A 21,266-nucleotide genomic window follows, 5' to 3' on the forward strand; every position below is an offset into this window, starting at 1 on the left:
ATAAGTTTAATGTTTATTTGTTGGAAAACGAAATTATTTGCGATTTGATTCGAGAAATATTTATGAAAATTAATTTATAATAATTATTTACTTAATACTTTAATAAAACAAAATCAAGTAGTGATATTTCTTGCTGCAATTTAATTTGATTTTTTTGATATATAAAAACCATTCTCTTCATCACACACACACATGACTGAGTAAAAATTTCTGTAGAAATCATAATTAATTTATAAATATATTTTCTTCCTTGAAACGAAAGTAACTTTTATTTTCCACGTGAATATTAAGTTTAACAATTCTATTCAAACGGAGTAATTAATTAACTATTTAAGCTGCCGCGTGAAATAGAAGTAAATGTGTATGTAATTAAAATTTGAACAATTACATTCAGATCACATATTCATCGAGTTAGGATTCGAGTCGCTATATCGTACTGACAATGAACTTCCTAATCGAGCGAAAACCTGTTGTCTTCCACCTCGTGCAACGTGCATGAGTTCGCAGAACGGAATGTGCGCTGGTAACTTACTCGTCAATATCAATTTGAAAGATGATAAATACAAGCATTCGGATAATTTATTTCCAACAAATACTTTATTACGACCGTTTGGCCTTGACGTCATACCGCGCGCCGTTGTTTACAGTCGGTCGCCCTTGCCGCATTCGTAATGTGACACTCGTGCCTGTAGGCAGCGGCGCAGCGCGGCGTGGCGTTATCATTTCTCGAAGTACCGAGAGGGAAATGCGAGCATCTTTTACGATCAATTAGTAATTGTTATACCAAGCGACTAATTAATCTCTGCGTACAGCGATAATCGTTTGTCGAGGCGAGTGACTTATTCATCCGCGAAATGAAAGTAATGGAGAATGAAATTGTAAATCAATGGCTGCGTTCAGCAGAGAAAATTAATTAGTTAGCGCTTAGTGATTCTTTAATATGATTGGTTCTTGCCCGAGGGGATAACCACTCAAAAAATAAGTGTACATTGCCCGGACTTCGGACTTCTAAGGTTTGTTCGCGTCGCAAGCTCCAACATGCTCCATAGCTCCTACTCACTCTATCAAGCGCGTTGAAGTGAATAAGAGGTATGATTGGAGCATATTGGAACATGTTGAAGCATGCGACGCGAACAAACCTCAAGACTTCACCAGACTTCACTGGAATTCATCAGACTTCGTTGGAATTCATAAATTCATCGGACTTCGCTGGACTTCGTCGGACTTCATCGGACTTCTGACAGATTGTACACCGGAATTCAAGAGAGGTTACCCCCTTGTTCTTGCCTTTAGTTCTTCACAGGATCTAAGTGTAGGAACCAATTATATTGAAGAATCACTAAGCGCTAACTGATTAGTTTTCTCTGCTGAACGCAGCCATTATTTCTCATTCTGTTCGTCGCGATTCTTACAAACGATTGTTACTCCTTCGATTGAATGAATTTTATTTTACACCTCGACTTTTTCTTCGGCTAAAACATTATAGTTCGTCTATTATTTTCAGTTCGAGAACGTGGAATAACGGTACATGGCTCACCAGATCGTGTGATTTTAATAACAAACAGTCGCGATATATTTAGCGATTATTAATAATACGCGTATCTCTCTCGCAATGCAGTAAAGTGCATATCGCGTGTGTCGGGAGTGCCGTTCGAAGTACCGCGCGATTCTCATATTCCGAATGATTACGCTCGTATAATTATAACTACGTTTTCGCGAGTGAAAGAGCTTGTGCGACAAAGGAAACTGAGAGGAGGAGGAGGCCTGTGGGGAGGCATCGGGCAACGGCAGAGCAATCACGAAGTGAGTATTTTATACATTGTATTTGTTTATATATTGTTTTACATATCGTTTTATATATTGCGTATCTGACACGTGATCGCGAAATTAAAGTTAAATTATGAATAGGAGATTCGTTGCATTTGTTGTTCACCATTTGTGTCAATTCGCGAGCGGAACGATTTTTCGACGAAATCAAAGAGCACGAATCACCATAAATCAAGAGGGTATATATAGAGCTGCATTATACAAACGGTGAACGAATCGCGAGCAGTGTGGAGAATTCTAGCGAATGATAAATTTCTGCGAATCCGCTACGAATCGAGAATCACGAGTCGTGCTTAATCTGACGCTAGCTTAGTGGTTTGTAATTATTTCGTGCGCATAACAATTATTTTGCGAAACGTTAATTATATTGGAGCATCGCTATAATTTCGACGTATTTGTATTTTGTAGGTTCAACGTAATTTGCGTCGCAACTCTGCCGCTGCGCGTCGGATCGGTGAGTAACAAATTGCATAATATTATTATTGAAATAATGGATCTGTAAAAGTTTTATCGTTCATATTTATATACATAAGATGTGTCACAAAATGCAGATAAAAAATTAATTTATTTAATAAAAATGTTAATAGTTACTAAACTTCTGACATGCAAATTTTATTTGATTTTATTATAGCCTTTTTTCATTTATATTTATTTGTATTTTTAAACTGCGCTAACTTTATTTTACAATTTTATATGTAAGTAATCATTTTGATTTTTAATTGATCTCAAAACAAAGTGTAATTGTTTAACCGCTCGCGGTCTCATACATAGATATGAAATTTCACTCTATTTCATTGTTAGCTGTAACGCTTTTGAAATCGGACTGAATCAGATTTCAATAACAATACATATTTAATAATAAATATACGGGCTTTGGATTATTTTATATTGTTAATTAAATTAGCTATATTAAAGTTATTCTAAATTTATCCGATGTTTTTTTTAATAAAATCGATCTTTAATGAAATTTTTAATTTTTTACAAGACATTTTATGAGACATCTCTTTATTTAAAAATAATTTGAAAAATTGCAAAAATACCACTTTGGCGTGGATTGTATGCGATTATTGACCATGATCCCCGTCGCAATTACGATGCATTGTGCGCTTTTTAAGGATATTGAGTTACTGCCGATCGATGAAGTTCTTGCGTCTTTTTCGCTTCGTTTTTCTCGTTTTCCTATACTCCGATATTCGTAATTGATCAAAAAATTCCATCGCGTTCGTTGCATTCTCGTTTCTTCTCGAAAATATATAGGATGTCATATTAATGTTGAACATTTTTTTAATTTTAGATTTTTTAATAGATTGGCAAATGATTTTTAATTTTATAAACGTAATCATTGCAATCTATCAATATGCGATATTAAATATTTTGTTAATTATATCACGAATTAAAATTTTCTATAAATTAGAACTGAGAAATCCTTACTCATATGTCTTTATCGCCAAAACTCAATTTGCCGCAGTCTTGTAATTTTGAGTTATTTGCGAATAAATATATTTCGATGGCTTTATTTCAATCGTTATTTTTTTTTCATTTCTCTTGGCTTGTTTCTCATATACGAGACACCCTATATATAAGTTCATCGTCTATTAATAGAGTTCACTATTTCCGCGGCAATGGCTCTTTAGCAACGAATTGCTTCGGGTGCGGAGACGAGAAAGAGCCTTTTTACCACGAGTATTTGCGCACACTCGCATACGTATACATGTGAATATATGTATGAAGCTCGTTCTCTTATTTCGTATATATATTACATATGTAATACATATATATATGTACGTGTATATGAACTGACTTACTTTCTGTGCGTGAAGTTCGATACGTTTCGTGTACCTATACCTACGTGCATTTGTATGAAACTCTATTTGGCTTGCCTGTGTAAAGTAACATATATGATGTGCGAATGAGCGTGTGAATGCACGTGTAGGATGTACACACCCTTTTCCGCGGCGCTCGGTTCAGAGCTCAATAAAAATAACTCTTAAAGCGGTTCCAACGGTCTCGTTTCGTCTCTTGTCAGCTTTTTGACTGAGAAGAGTCTGATTTATTACGGTTACGAAAGATGTCGTGAGTAGAATAAGTACAGAACGGTACATGAATGATAATAGTATATGGCCTTTGCGTCGCATATTTCTTGGATGAGTACTGTATCCTACAGTAATTTCCTATAGCAAATCTTTGGAGCAAAGGACCTGTGTAAAATCTTGATTGTTAGTTAAAAGAAAATTTGTTTTGATTATTTCTATTTCTTGATTTACATTCCTTAAATAGCTGCGATTTCTTCGGCAGCTTTATTAATAATCTAACATATTGGTTAATTTTTTATCTTAATTCAATGATCTTTTATTTTTTTTTAATTCGTGAGAGAGACTAAAAGTTGAAAGATTAAAGCTAATTGATTATATTTAGATAAAGTGTTTATTAATTTCGAGTCATGGTCGCGTTATATAAACCTCGGAATATACAAAGTGCGCGATCAGCATATCGATGGGGATTCTAGCTCTTATCGTGCACTGCGTTTACAAATATTACTTTATCAGGATTGTAAAACACACCAACACACGTACATACACATAAAATACACAAACATCGGATGAATCGCGCAACTGCTGCATACGGTGATAAACGTGCCGGTTATCCTCTATCATCGATATAACGATTCCTTGTATTTTCAATAGCAGATTATTATTTCATCCCTGCATTACCTCTCTATATTTCATGACACATCATGTGTATACATAGTTCAGTGTATATTAATTATTTTTTAATCGTTGCGTAGCACTTCGATTTTTAGCATGTAAATGTATATGTTTTACATATCGCGAGGATTTATTTTGTATCGAAAATTTTAATAAATGTCGTGTTTATCGAAAATAATTTAATATTTTTGTGCAAATAGTACGCGGTTGAATATTATGTAATGTATTATGAATGAATAATTTTCAGCGTCAATTTTTATTGAAAAATATTTCTCTGATGTGTGTGAACAAAAACACATGCTGTACGAAACTGTACACTATATGCATGTATGTAGGGATATACATTATTCGTCGTTATTTCTATCGTCTATCGATCTTTCTGCTCCATGGCGTGTGTAATACTACCCTCTTTCGGCGAATCCTTGATTAAAGCTTCGTTGTGAGATTAAAGGATTAATTGAGTGTTTTCTGCATTAAGGATTCACAAAACTCCTCATCTTCGTCGTCACTCGACCGAATCTTCTCATGCGAGTTTACGTTGAACATACTAAAAATCCCTGATTTCCCTCTTTTTTTCGGCTGCCTTGAATCTTGAGACAATTGCTGTCGACGTGGATCTCGTGACACTCGTCTTTCTCATCCGGTTTTCTCCCGAGGGACGCTTTTATCGTGAATGTTTAGAGGATTTATCTGCACACTCTTTCAACGGAGCATGCAACACATATGTTGCATCCCTGCAGAGTACCAGATTTTTCGTGGGGCGTTTTTAATTTCTTCAGAGTTTGAGGGACTAAAAAGTTTCCTTTGAAGAGAATATGCACCCTTTTGAGAGAAATTTTATTTATGAAAAGAATAATTTTTGATTTCTTCCAGTAAAGTGATAAAAAAGGACAATACGAGATTGAGGACTTTTATAAAAACTAATTTTTGTCTGAAATCTCACTGTGGAATTCAGCTTTGAATTTAATACAATGAAAGTAATTTAGATTTTGTTGAATTTCAAAACTGTGCTGTTACGAAATATAATTTCCCAGGAATATTGTTCACGGCAATTTAATTTATCGTCGCGCTGGTCCAAGAGCTAGTTTGTTCAACATGATGATAATTTACTCGGAAATCGTTGATTGCTGTAAGTACGTAATTCGCGCTTCATGAGGATAGAAACGACCACGGTCGTTCTTGTAAGGGACGACAGAGATAAAGAAATAAGGGGCGTTCGTTCGGAGCGCGTGCCTTCACTACTTTTTAGAGCTGTGACGTGCAGGTGCAACCCTCGTGTTTCGGCGGTCTGCACGCGATCCCGACATTAATTTTACGTCGCACGCGTGCCGCGATAACTTCTGCTGACGTATTCCCCCAGTCTCGTGCCCGGTTTTCCATCCCCTATATTTGCGTGCACTGTTTCCATATTTTTTCTTAATTGCGTCATTTAGGTAAGCGAGTTATAATTTGCCATGCGTCTTCATGAACTTGTCGCTAGCTTTACGCATGGAAAATCGCCAAGTCCCATCAGCATTCCGATGAATCGTGTCTAAATTTGTATTTTATTAATCATTGTATTTTATTTTCTTTGAAACTTTTTTAGCTAAATATAAAAGCGTATATTTAAATTATAGCTATTTTAAGAATTTGTAGAATTTAATTCGATTCATTTAGCTTGATTATATATTGTTTGAAAGAATTTTTGAATTATTTGCGTTATTATTGCGTCTCATATTCCGTTATACCAAACTAACTCTACCTTCATTCGTTATTTTTTCGTAATAATATTGTTGAAATGAAACTTTACAATGAATAAAACATTTTTTAATTGTTCAAACTTATAAAATTATAGTTGCTAGTTTAGAGTTGCCATTTGCTAGCTAATAACTATAATTTTATGAGCTTCAACAATATCTGAACTATGCGTTTGAAAAAGCGGATAAGAAACATGAAATGGTTACCTTGCTATTCCCCACGCAATAGAAATGTGTCTTCAAGAATTTATTACAGTACAGGTTTTAGGATTTAGGGAAATATTCAAACGCGATACATAAATTACCAATCTTTTTAACAAGATTAATCTTAGATTGTATAAGAACTATATGTAGTTCAAGTACAAAACGTGAAGGTTTCTCGATACCTTAAAATTATTAAATTTCGATAAGAATTTAATTTCCTCGACATCACACAATTGTAGAAAAATCTACTTTGCATCAACTATTAGTAAATACAGATGCTTGTCTGTTTTTTAACATCAAAATTACAATAATTTCCATTTTTTATAATGTTAAAATTTTACGTTGCAAAGTTGTCTAGATTGTAAACGTTTAACAGAAACAGTCTCTGTTTAAATGTTAGAATCGTTGCATAAATCATGTTATTTTTTTTCTCGTATTATAATCGTGATAGAGTAATTTGCGTTTGGTAGGGTCCAGCAAAATTCCATTTTACAAATGTCGATGCGCAACGCGTGCGCGACAGTCTCATCTGAATCACTTCGGCTCTCGTCATGTTCGTCGGCTCAGTAATTTGGAAACTTCGCGAACGCCAGTTGGAGTTTGTACTCGGAACTTGTATTGAATTATACAATGCGCACGGCTGCATCGCGCGCTCCATAATGATGCACCTCATTCTGCAAAATTACCGTCAGATAAGGTTGTTCGCAACGGGAGGTGAGACGATTATTATACACTCGCTCCGATGTTAGCTTCGACGAAGGCTTGTCGTAGTGAAAATGGAATGCGATTATATCGGTCGCTGGTTGTAAAAGTGTAATTCCAGCGATGTCGTCTGTATTCGCTCGCGATCTTTTCTCGAAGTGTGAAAACGTGATATAAAGTATTCATGATGATTAAAGGAAGTATAAACTGTTGCAATCTTATCTGCGAATAATAATGTCAGTAGATCTCTTCAACGAATTCAATAACATCAGAAAACATATATCCTATCTTTCGTATTTTATGAAGTTTTTAAGAAAATTATGTATTTATTCCGTGCTGTTTACAAGTTTTATTCGGAGAAGATAACAGCAACGAGGAAAATGTATTTTTGGAGGAATACTTTTATCAGTGTTTGAGGAAAGCAGGATTGCTACAAATCAGGAAAATATCAGGGAAATTGAAAACTGTCAGGGAAATCAGGGAATTTTGTAAAAGTTTCTCGAAAATTAAAATGTGGCAACCCTGGAAAGATTCGCACATAATTATTTTAATTATCAAAAATCGCGGATTACACCGTTTTTAAACAAATAAGTTTATATCCTAAGCACACAAAATTAACAAGTTCGATTTGTGTTACCCGCGAAAGGGTTAAAAATCCAGGTTTCTTGTTCGCATTAAAGGCGTGCGTTTAGAGTGTCGATTTATCGACGCGTTTTCACATCTGCCGCGACCAGAAGGCGCCCGTCTAAATTTACTCTTGGGCCTCCTCTTTCACGCCCTTCCTCGTCCTCTTCCCACGTCTCCTTTCCCCCTTTCGTCTCTCTTCTGTCGACTTTCCGGTTTCTCGACGCCCTTAACGATACTCTCACGGAAGTACGTTAATGTACATGCTTGCCCTATTATTAGATCGTCTCACTCGCTCTTTTCGTTTGCTCCTTCATTCGCGATCTCCCGATCGACTTTTCTCTTCTGTCCACCCGTGTACCTCTCTACGCCTTGTGGAGCCCAGATCGATCAATCCTCGCGCGAGAGTCACGAATTCACATCGTGCCACGATTCGAGCTCTCTCGTGCCTCGGGAACGAGAAAACGATCGATAACACAATGCTTCGCCCCCGTGGTCGCTCGAAGAGAAAGGTGAGGAGAGAGAACACGAGGAGAGGCAGCGAGAGGGGCAGGATCGTTCCTCCTTATTCCATTAAAGGCGAGTTTACACGGGTTCGCTCTTCACGAGCAACGTCCACAGTAAAAGGGGAGTGGACAAGCAAACAATGCCCCATCAAAATGATCGTCCACGGTAAAACAGATCGATACGTAGCTTCGTTTGTTTTGAATGATCGTCTCACACTCGTAGAAAGATCATATAAATCATATATGATCAGATAGGTTTATTTTGATCTTAGCGATTGTAAAATTAGATAACCCTTATTAAATGAACAAAAAATTGCTATTCTACAACTTTGAAATATTAGGTAGCGATTAATTTTCACATTAGTGACATAAAATCTACAGTAATTAATAAATTACACTCTTCTAAAAGAATATCAAAACTAGACTAAACATTTCCTGTAGTTTTTTGAACACTAAATTGCTCTATCACGTTACAATTTTAATTATTATAATTCATCTATCATTAGAAAATGACAAAATAGTCTTTTTTGCTACTTGTAAATTTCTCAAATTTGTGACATGATTTTTTGTCGAACAGTGTTATTATAACAAAATGAAATTGTCTACATAGATTTATATATACAATTCTTTCTGACATGTAAGTATTGTATAAAAGCAAGACTGCTCGAGCGATGATGTTCTTTAGTCTCTTTCGCTGTCTTAGCTAGCTATTTCTCTGACTCGGTGGCCCTTTCCTTTGCCCTTGGCAAGCGGTTGGTAGTAAAACTCGAGGCGAGAGTTCGAGACAAAGCTGGCGGAGGTAGGACGTACCATTTTCGCGCGGTTCCCTTGTGCGGCGATGATTGCTGCACTGGCGTTTTTGTCCTGACCGTTGTCTGCCGCGAGATGCAACGTGTAACAGCGTGGAAACGAAGAATCGTTTCTGCGCGGAAACGCCATCTGAGATAGTACCACTGTCGTCCTGTTATTCCTTTGATAAGGATGAAGGTGCGCGAGCAAATTACCATTCGCTTGTCGCAATTATTATCACATTTATGCTCGTCGTCTCTACCGTCGCTTAAGCGTTGTTTGTCCGGAAGCTGTGATAACGAAGAGCGTAAAGGTAGATTAATCTCGAATAGATGTTTGCTTGAAACTTGAATCACATTTAAAATGCAACAGGAAATTATGCGACATAATAAATATTTTGGATACTAGAAAGTATGTAAAAATTAAGTTTTCTTTTTAAATGAAAAATCGCAGTCTTTTTTAGCTAAAGAATTTTTATACGATATGAGAATTGCTTTTTCATACACTGGAAAAAAACCTTGTTGATTTAATTAGAATTCTGGTAAATTTAATCAGAAAGATATAAATTAGACACAAATCTATCAAATATTCTAATTGTGAGACAACCAGAAATTCAATTACAATAATTAGAAATCTGATTTATATGCTCAGAATTCGTTTTGTTTGTACTTCTTGTTGGTGTAATCAGAACATTTTTCTCATTGTAACTCTTCTAATGTTCACGGTTTGCAATAACCGGAAGTTCTTGGCACGTTTAGTTCACCTACGTAATTTTCCTTACATTCATATTTTACCAACGTGATGAAATAAAGACTACAAGTAGGATACGTGTTAGAACCAGCACGCGTTCTTTGCTACGCGCGAGTTAATTCCATAGCATCCGTCTTGACGTGTACAGTAATATCTTCATTACTCGAAGTTAAAGCAGCAGTTTTAATTGTACGTAAGCTAAAAATTATTTAATCGTATGGTACATACGTATGGTTTGGAGAGAATGTTTGATATTATGGTGCTGGTAATTATTTTATTTGTTACGTTGACAGAGATAATACCAAATGCTTGCCGTAGAAACGAACAAAAAGCGTCAGTTGCAACTCCGAGACTAACTTGCGCGCATTGCTCGACAGTACAGTCGGCTTTATCAACGACGTTTCGTGTACCTGCATTCGCAAAAAGATCTCATAACATGAGCGCTTTCGTTCTTTGTGTACATGAAGCAATTGTACTATGCAGTTAATTATGTAAATGAAAAAGTAGTCTGAATATTAATAGAAAAATTTGTTTGATGTAAGCGCTTGATGTAAGCGCATAGGGCGTCGTTTTTGCACTCGTGTGTACATTATAGGTAGGCGCATTGGAGGCGGTATTAAGCTATTTAACTCCGATTGACAGGCACTCCGCATCGACGTTTCGACATCTTCACTTCCGCTGCCCCTTTCACTTTTATTCGCTTTTATCGACGACAGCTTGTTAATTAAGCTTTAATTCGGTGTCACGATATATTAATTGTCAGTCACTGTCTGATAAGATTCCCCACTACATCAGTCATATATTTTCGTTATCGCGTTATTTCATTTTGTATTTTAGTTCTTAATTTTTATGAGTGAACATAAAATACATGTATGGAAAAGATGTATAAAAAACAACATATATTTTTTTTTATCAAAAAATGCAGAAAGATTAAAGTGAGAATTTTTCGTAAGTTAACAAAACTTTTCTGCTTGAATAATAGAATTGAAGAGAAAAAATATTAGTCTTTTACGGTTTTTTAATAGCAAAAGAATTAAAAACTCTTTTTAATCTACTTTTAATTAAAGCTGTTTTAGAAATTTTATACTTCGAAAATAATTTTTTTATTATTATTACTAGTTTGCTTATTAGATATTATATTTGAATTTTGCTTTTTTTAATATATTAAGACATAAGTATTATTCATTTCTCTTTTTCTTATATTCATGATCCGGCAATTTGGAAAAAAGATGTCTTTTAGATTTACTTCGTTATTTAAACTTCATTTCTTTCTCCATTTAGTGTAACAACGTGGTTAAAGAAATGCGTTTTACAACTTTTAACGCATCGTAACGCATACGGTTTACCTGATAAGGGAATGCAGAGGCGGAAACGCACGGGCCCACACGTCTGCGCTTGCGTAGGTGTGTACAGGTAGATTCATGAACCGTTATTACGACGTCGAGAGGGATATCTAGTGTCCAGAGTTAACATCACGCTGCACAATTTATGGAAACATAGGTCGGAGTTCATAACATTACGTACAATTAGGGGACCAGCTGAACAAATCGTAAATCCTAGGGAACGTGCCCAACTTTGGTCATATTGCAAACTAGAGATCATAGTCATTTCATCAATTCTAAATCTATCACGTTCGCTTCTAATCGTAATTAAAAGCAAGAAATGTATAAAAAAAGAGATAGTTTAGAAAAGAAATAATTTAATAAAGTTTTCTGTCATATCGGAACTTAATAGTGTAGCAATGTATTAATTAAATTTAACAAAGGAATTTATATATAATACAATTTCAAAAAAATTTCACTATCAATATTTTTAATACAACACTAACAGATATAAATATTATACAAAAGAACAAATAAAAAACAATTATCATATCATGAAAAAATCTATTTTTAGAGAATATTCGAAATCATTGTTTAGATTTTTAAGATTTATTCTATTTCTGGAACGGTATAATGTTAAGCGACGTTGACGTATTGTTTTAATAATCATGAAGACACATAAGCATTTTTTATCGGTCGCGACTTCCGGTCTCAGGCCGCCAAGCGACATATGCATGTACAGTCATACATATTTCTATTCTGGGATGAAGCAATGTTTGCACTGATAACGATTCAGGGAAGAAAGGTCGAAGACGCGAAGGAAGAAATCACGAACTCTCGTTGTTCTCGGGGATTACCAGGCTTAATTAAAACCGCAAATCGCGATCGAGCACTCCGAGATTCGAGTGCCTTCTTCTCTTTCGGCCAATTAGGTACCAGGAGCTCTCCAGGACGGAGGGTATAATAAGAGCAAAGTATAAGCGCCGTCGTATGCGATCAACGTTTCATTCTTTGAGAGATAACTTACTCTTCCGGATGATTTAATTTTATACCGCGCTTTTTTGTACTTGATAGTCTTATGTATTTTTTGATTCTCTGCTCTCTGTTATTTTGTGCTTATCGATGTTAAATTAACACAATATCTAAAATATATCAATAAAAAATAGATTAAGATTAAAAAAATTATCATGAGAAAGAAGTTATAATTAATATATTTAAATATTTTAATGAATCAACTTGGAATATTTTTTGTCTTGATCTATGAAAATTATTATAGACAATTATATAAAATATTGCAAGAATTATTAATTGGTGATAAACTTAAGAAAATATATGTTAAATACCATCAAATTGTGTGTGTAAAAATTTCTAGACAAAATGATGATATTATTTTTTGATAGATAAATTATTATTAGTACTATCATAAAATATGATTTATTAATAAGTACATTTTTTCAGCAATAGGGAAATTCTTGATCCATTCTGTAAAATTTACTTTCATAGATATTAATGACAAGACTTTATAACACACAGACAGTCATAAATAGGTTGCGCGATGGTTGACGTGATGATAGTGAAAGATACTCGGCGTGTCATTGCGTGAAAGCTAACGATAATACTTTCCATGGGAAAATTCACCGATGCGTTAAGTCTACGCTACAATTAACAGGATTAGCTGGAATCAAAGAGATCTTTGCGCTTCAAGGAACGATCGGAGGGTGAAACTGCACGGCGACGTTTTATCAGCTATATAAAAGGCCAAGTTTCATCCCCGCTTGGATGACTGAGAAATTAATCCCTTGATCTTTTTAGTTGACAGCTTTTTCAAAAATCCCCACGATAATCATCTATTTTCGCGACTATAGTAATCTCACGAAACAAAATATTTTAGTAAACGTAATATTTCCTTAAATTGATCTTAATTTCTTTAAATTGATATTGTATATATATATATATATATAAGAAATAGCGAATATTTCTTTTTAAATAAATTTATTAATCCGAAAAATTTAAAATTTTTTTCTAAAATATTTTTAAATTAAGAATAGATGGCTTGGAATTTTTAAGCCATGTATTCTAAACAAAAGTAACATTTTCCAGCTGTTTAAACAATAAATTTTATATTAACAATCGATTGCATCATAAGGTTTTCTTTGAAATAAGAATCATACTCTATTCATATCGATTAATAGTCGGTGCATATGGCGTGGCGCGAAAGTGACAGGTTTCTTAACACGGAAAAAACCGGCCACGGTTAGTAGGTAAATCGCGCGGGATACATCGCCCTCGTTGACTTATCGGTTTCTTTTTGCCTACCGCCGCTTGTTAGTCGACAAAGTGTTGAAAGAACACCGGAATGCGGTGTGCAAACATCATGACGCCCGCGCGAGTCGAGCGATGCAATTGCATTCAAGTTGCGCGACGTTGACGTTGACAAGCGGAAAAAGGTACATGTCTCTAGGTATAACTTGGTCAGTGTGTTTATGTAAAATGAACATTTTCATATTTTTTATATTTTTCCAGCCAGTATATAAGAAATTTATTAATTTCACAAGAAGAACATCAAAGGAAATTCGAGTATCCGAGCATCTGAGCATTTGAAATGTACAATGACATCCTCTAATTCTTATTAAAGATGCAAAAAAGACATAAAGGTTTCTCTCTGTCTCTTTCTCTTTCTGTAGCATCTTAAAAAATATAGAATACATTTTTATACAAATTTAGTAAAAATTTCCTTTCATTTGTTTTATCACGGCTATATTATAAAAATTTATTTAATACTTTCAATATAAAATTTTGTTATAATTTAAGGAAAAAGATATTTTTTCAAGACAAACTTTATGAAAGTTGTTAACATAACTTTTGTTAAAGATATGTTAATATCCCTTTTTGTGTTGTTCACTGTTCCGTAGGGATGACTGATTCATAGTATTCATACAGTCATTAGGGCTTACTGAACTCGCGGACTCGAGCTTAAGCACTGTGGATACTTACATACATTTACATACGTATTATGCTCATCTACTTACATACATTTTTTTTGTGTATGATAAATATTTGAGGAAAAGTAGTAGCAAAATAAAATCTAATTTAAAAAGAAGAATAAGAACAGAATCCATATACATACGTGTTTGATGTAGGAGCAGGATAGCAAAAATTAAAGTTTATTTTTTATTTGTATTCTTTAATTGAAAAAAGAAATGTTGCTCGCGTTACATCAAAGACGCATGCTCGCACAAAAAATACGTTTCTACGTAAAATGCATATAGAAACGGCGGCGCGCTTGTATCTGCATTTCAAAGGACTGAGAGGGAAGTCGTTTCGGACGAACAGTGACTACATATATACGTATGTACACGTGTACCTTAAGACGATTGCTGTTTTGCATGCTTAGACGAGAAGTTAACGTTAATATTCGTAAAGCGTGTATCTACGACATACAGCACACGCTATCTTCACTGACAATGTGGGGATTCCAATGTTTTCGGTGAAAGTTTCTCAACTATTCCATAAAATATTTTAGGGAATTATTTTAGAATACTTATTAGTTACTAGGTAGAAAGAATTTTTTTTATTAGCGCAAATTTTTCGAAGAAAGAAATCTTGTTTTTGTTTCTGAATCATTGGTCTTTCTATTGCTTGTTGCAATTTTCAAAATTGGACTATAAATTCGATTCCAACCAATAAATTAAGGAGATCTCTCGGATTAATATTGGATACCACGTTTCTCACGGAAAAATTGAAATTTTTCACCGAAAGTAATAGGTTCGATATCGATGAGTGAAAATGGAATGAGAAATTCCGATGGTATCGCGTGTCACCTCCGTTTCCGGTAAATTGGAAGCTTACGATGATATATAGGGATATCCGATGATATTCCTCGACCGTGCGAATGAGGAAGGGAACAAATGGACGTAGGGAAAATACGTGTCTGCCACACCGTCTGTCCCTTGCGCTTAATTAATAAAGTTACCCTAATGCAATATATGACGTACCGTGTCGCATGCTATCTTCGTTACGAAGGCTTCGTTGATCGTGAACGAAGGGATTTCAAAGGCTCACCATTAGGCTTTCTCTGAATTTTTTATATGCCTAGTGACGTCACAATTATACGTGGACATCCAAAAATGGACAGCAGAAAATGGACAAGTCCAAATACAATTTATTTTTAAAGAAAGACGCAGTGTCAACTTCTCCACTTAGCGCGCGAATTTCGATTTGAACATTCTGTAACGAGTATATTTTGTCCGTAATCAGCTGTGCGTGGGAAACGTTGTGCCGTTGTACGTGAAATTAATGTTCCGCACGCGTAAGTGCGAAACTACGTGAGTTCATGCCGGAGAATTCAAATTGAGATTGTCCTCTCTTTGACGCGAGCTCGACCGAGCCAAGCCACATTTGCATTTATAGACTCTGGAAGGATCGCACCAGCGCCTAATGAAACAAAATGCTGTGCGAAATGTCGATGCGGAACGATGCCACTTCCAATTAACGTAATTAACGTGACGCCTCATGTAAACTCGTATTTCTATTTCGGCATGGATGTATCACGACGCATCCATGTGGTAAATGATATTTTTATCTTCACCTGGATGCTTCATCCAGAGAAATGTGAACTCAAATTTTCACACTGCCCGAGTCGAAATTTTGCTCCTACTTTGAACCTTAGTTTTAGAACGTATGTAGACTCTAAAGATGACGTATGTAGACTCTAGAGATTTATAATAGATTCTAATCTAATGAATTGAGCTCCTACGTTGAGCCTGTAAATGGCAGTTATTGCAAGATTTCCTATTTTTAGGTTCAAAAGAAGTTTTATAAATAGAAGCTGTACACGAAGAGAAATCATAAGGAACTCATAACCATACGAATATAGTTAAAGGTTAATTCATAATACAACTATATTTTTTGCATATAACAGCGATCTCAATAAATACATTAATCAGTCGATATATGAAATGCAACTATATGATTATTTCTAAGTAGATATGGTCAGATGAAGCACATTATAAATTGCACGAGTATGATGGTATAACTATATTAAGTCCTCGAAATAATTGCTGATTTTATGAATTAAAATATGTTCATGCCAGCTAAAGTATCTTTTTAAGGCATAAATAAAATATTATGTATGTAGACATATAGTATATATGCCTACTGCAGCTTTACATGTTTCGAGTAGGTATACAAGTATGATCAGTTTAGCCATACATATATTTCGAATAGAACGCGCCCAACCTGATTTAAACAAATGATTCATACCTGTAATCGTGTTTTTGTCAACGCTCACTCAGAAAAAGGTTTCTTCAATTCAAAGAAATATTTTTTTGCTGTACGGTTAAAGAAGAAAATTCTTTGATTTGAACGTCATTTCTTTGATTTGAACATAATTTCTTTAAATAAAATAAATGTTTCTATTTGATTTAAAAAAATAATGTTTAAATCAAAGAGAGAAATGACGTTCAAATCAAAGAAATTTGTTCTTTAACCACATATAATAAAGAAACATTTCTTTAAATCGAAAAAACCTTTCTTTGGGTGCATTATGCACAAGTTACGGCGTTATTTTGTGGGACATTTTCTACATAATGTAAATATATATTATATTTACATTGTATTTTTCATATTGTTTAAGGACTATACTATTCATACTCTCTCTAAATCTGAATCAGTGGATAATCACTGATATCAGTGCCAAGATATGTTGGTAATCAGTGAATGAAATGTGAGATCCTTAACCTAACTAATTTTTATTATGTGTTTTCTATTTACACCTATACCGTTTTAGTGCATAAATTCAATGAATATGATATTGGAATATTTATTGAATTTATGCATTAAAATAAGGTTAGTTAGATCACATAATAAAGATTATATGGTATAATAAAGATTACATAGTAATATCACAAAGATGGTATGATTATTTTAACCATATTCTTTTGTAGGTATTGATTATATTCCAACCATACTTTTTGAGGGACTGTACTATATAGCATATATAGTAGGATTATACTGTACATGTCCAATTAGTAATACGGTACAATTACTCTATTGTGACAATTTATATAAATTAGAAAAATTTGGGAATCTCAATCCAAACTGATGGATATGCTATCATTAAGAAAGTTAGGTTATCCATAATTGTATAGTTGCAATATTAATACGGTGTGGTAGTGGCTATATTAAGCATGATATGACTGAATTAATCATATTTATGGCTAATACTTCTAATCTTTTCTCTCCGTGTAGATTAAGTAATAACGTATTAAAAGAGGCCCTATTTGATTGTATATAAGTATCAAAACAGGTTTATAAGGTTTAATTGAAATTGAAAGAGATTCAAAGTAGGACTAAAATTTCGACTCGGGAATTCTCGAATAAATTATTGAAAGATTAGTGATAATAAAAATATATTTTACATAATGAAAATATATATTTGTCTAATATTCCTAAGCTTAACTCTGTCAAGATTCCCAAATGCACATTTCGAAAGTGTCTTCATATAAACGTTTTCAACAAACGTGCGCGCTTACTTTCTTTTCATTGTAATGACGTTGATATGCGACCATATTTAGCAAGCCACTCAGCCAATAAATCAAAATTTCAAACTTTCTTTCGAGTTATTCGGCGGAAACGCAATGTTATGTATTCATCAAATGCATCGCGGAATTAATTAATCGACGTTCGTTTTTCTCCTTTAGCACACGACTGGAGTTTTGAAGAGTTGCAGTCGGAGATTGAATGCGTTTAGAAAGCCGAACGTAAAATACGCTTATACTTCACGCAGATCGTTCGAGAATAATTAAGCGCAATGTTAAATTGAAGCGGTGATTAAATATCGCGGATGACAAACGCGCGCGCGTTTTATGCTCAGATATTCGTCGACAGGCGACCATTAGCCGCGGAACGAATGTTTGCTGCGCCGGTGCCGTCAATCGGCATTATCGGACTTCCGACGGTGATTTGTTTGTCGTACTGATGTTAAACCGTTTATGGTGGCTAGTCTTCCATCGATCGGATCGTCAAACACATCGCTTTCTCGGCCACGCGTTGTCCGCCACGTGTAAATAATCCGTCAATGACAAACATGCAAATACGTAATGCTATCTAACTATCGCTAGAAAATAGTGAAAATCGCAGAATAGTCCTTAATCGAATTCTTAATACTATTTTTTTTCATTATACCTTATAGGTATTCTTCACTGTAAAAAATAACAGTGTCTATACATACGAGTATAATTCTCACTGCGTTGGTGTTAATATTAACACCAATATGATATGAATTTATTTTTACCATGGGTTTTAAATCTACACCATGATGTTGATATGAATACCAGGTGTTTGAAATCTACATCATGTTGGTGTTAATATTAACATCATTATAGTGAGAATTATATATACATAGATACCGCATTGATGTTAAATTCACATCAGAGATGTTAAACGCTAATAGTACTAAATTAAACAAAAACAAATTTCGATTAATATGACGATAATTTAAGTTCCAATTATAAAACGATAATCATATTCTGTAAAAGTCAATACCGAAATTATTTATTTAGAAATCGAATCTAATAATTCTTAGCAAGATCATAAGTATGCTCTGAATTTTATACATTATTAATGTTCATAATAGTTAATAGTAGCATGATTTTTTTATTATTATTATGTTTCCTGTTTTAATCAACATTCCGCTTAGAATTAAGTTAATTATATCCAGTTATGTGTTCTCTGATTTCGAGTTAAGCAGCACCTGCTTGCTAAGTCCAACTAATACCTCCAGCTTATATGTGAAAATTCCGCACGGTTTATCCCCTAGATTGTAATATTCCAAGCACGAGATTGCGACTAGTATATCGTAATACAAACGTTCGTGGAGGAGACAGACAGATCACGTTAGCTAACAATGCACACCAGCAACAATTGCCGGCTTTTGCGTTTATTTGCTTTCTTTGCACACGTAGCGACTACAACTAACTGCGACGACCGCACTTAATAATCCAGTTCTGCTGATTGTGTGAGCATCAGTAAATAAATATTCCTATCAATAAATACACGGAATTAAGTGTCGTGTAATAGCACCGCGTGATTGTGATACTCGGAATTATTCCTAACATGATAATGACGTCAAGGTACATTTCGGATAACTATTTTTTAGTGATAAAGTTGATGAAAGGATTATGAAAAGATATAGGAGAAAATGTAATCTGTTTTTAATGTTATATATATACACACATATATATATATATATTATGCATTAATAATGCAGCACTAAGAACATGCAATCTTTTAACGAAACTTGAATAAAATAATGAATCGATCAAGAATGAAATACCAATGATTTGTTGATAAATTTTGTACTTTTTTAAAATTAAAATTTAATTAAATTAATGTCACAGACGTTCTGATAAGATAAATTAGATTAGCATAATATTTCCGTATAACAAATCAAACTAACAAAGACTCCTTATAAATCAAAAGAAATTGGAAAGAATAGGGGCAATAGGAGTCAGGCGCAGAAGACGTCGCGCAAATAATACTCCCATAAAGCGTAAAACTTCTTTATTCTACTGAACGCGCTCACATGTTTCGGCTCACTTTTGAGCCTTCTTCGGAGATAACACAAACTAACATATACAAACTGTGAATAAAAGTTATCTTGTCATGGTGAACTCCCCTACATCGAAAATATAAATGCCAGAAATTAAACTCAAATAAGAATGAAAAAAAAAGAAAAAGAAAGGAAATATTAGAAATATCGAAATAGAGAATATGGAAAACTAATTTATCAAAAAACTTTAACATTATAATTAATTATCCCGAAAATCTTTTATTCACAGTTTATATATGTTAATTTGTGTTGTCTCTGAAGAAGGCTCAAAAGTGAGCCGAAACATGTAAGCGCGTTCAGTAGAATAAAGAAGTTTTACCCTTTATGGGTGTATTATTTGCGCGACGTCTTCTGCGCTTGACTCCTATTGCCCTTATTTTTTCCAATTTCTTTAGCATAATATTTATTCGTCATTATTATACGTATCGATTTCTCACATAATGCATTATGTATGTTATATACATTGTGAAGAAGGGATTTACAATTGGCAGTGTGCATTCCGTCCCACGATAATCAGTGCTTCGTTATCGGCTGAATTGGAGCCATGACGGCGATTCGCTTCGTCGTTACTTTACTCCCGTCGGTTTGGTCCCGATGTAAAAGGTCAAGCCAATATGCGTTGTGTTACATCGCTGGACATTCGTCACACCGCCGGCCGGCGGGCGTCTATTGATTTCAAAATTCCAGGTCGAGAAATGGAAAGGTGGAGTTTTTTCAGCGAAAAAATTTTCTTGCCTTTTTTAGAGTTGAAATTAAAAAGAGACAATAAGAAAACTTTTGTAATTTCAGTTTCATTATCAGATATCGTGAAATAATTCTTATCTTAAAAATATCTTGTTATTATTATGATTAAATCTAGGCAATTTCGTAGATATATTTGTAATAGAAACATTTAAATTTATATGAAAAGAAAAAGAGAGGGAGAAAGAAGAGAAAACAGTTTTCAGTTTCTAAATATCTAATGTGCAGAATGCAATACAATCATAGTTAGAAAATCCGCAAACACGTACTTATTATCGTGGAAATCAATTTTTTTGAATGCGTGCTCATCCTTATTTAGATACAAAAGTGGCTTCATGCACTTCATAAAGCGGCTCATTTCATTGACCGTCATTCCAGAAACCACACCTTTCTCATAGCGTAAGTTTCACATTGCTACGATAGGAATCTAAAGCCCTAGCATATTTTATGATCAAACAAAAACGGTGAATGTTGAAAAATATGTGTTTGTACTGTTTGGTTTGAACATTACAATTAACAAGCAGGACAAATTTAAATTTCGATATATTAAACTTAATGAGAGTCATATGAAACATTAAATTAAGAAACATAAAATAAGAGAAAATAAATAATATTCGCAAAATTTATTAAGACATATTATTAAAGTCTATTTCAAAGAATTTATTTGCAATATGAATAAATTTATCTCTTTAAAGATATATTTTACACATCACACACACACACCCGCACGCACGCACGCACGCACGCAC

At 34.2% G+C, this 21,266-nt stretch overlaps 1 protein-coding gene across 2 annotated transcripts in view; it reads left to right on the forward strand.

Moving 5' to 3' along the window:
- The window catches only part of LOC108726222 (amyloid beta A4 precursor protein-binding family B member 1-interacting protein), a 144,574-nt gene that overhangs the window by 5,299 nt on the left and 118,009 nt on the right, over window positions 1–21,266 (forward strand). The window contains exons 1-2 of one of the 2 annotated variants that reach the window (XM_018453669.1): window positions 1,568–1,803; window positions 2,236–2,281. The exons of the other annotated variant lie outside the window; for it this stretch is intronic. The gene's annotated coding sequence lies outside the window, so the exon portion shown is untranslated. Of the gene's footprint in view, window positions 1–1,567; window positions 1,804–2,235; window positions 2,282–21,266 lie in introns of those variants that run through there. 2 annotated transcript variants of the gene reach the window in all.

This window comes from Mycetomoellerius zeteki, unplaced genomic scaffold, assembly GCF_001594055.1.
Source record: "Mycetomoellerius zeteki isolate Tzet28-1 unplaced genomic scaffold, Tzet1.0 scaffold40, whole genome shotgun sequence".
NCBI lineage: Eukaryota > Metazoa > Arthropoda > Insecta > Hymenoptera > Formicidae > Mycetomoellerius > Mycetomoellerius zeteki.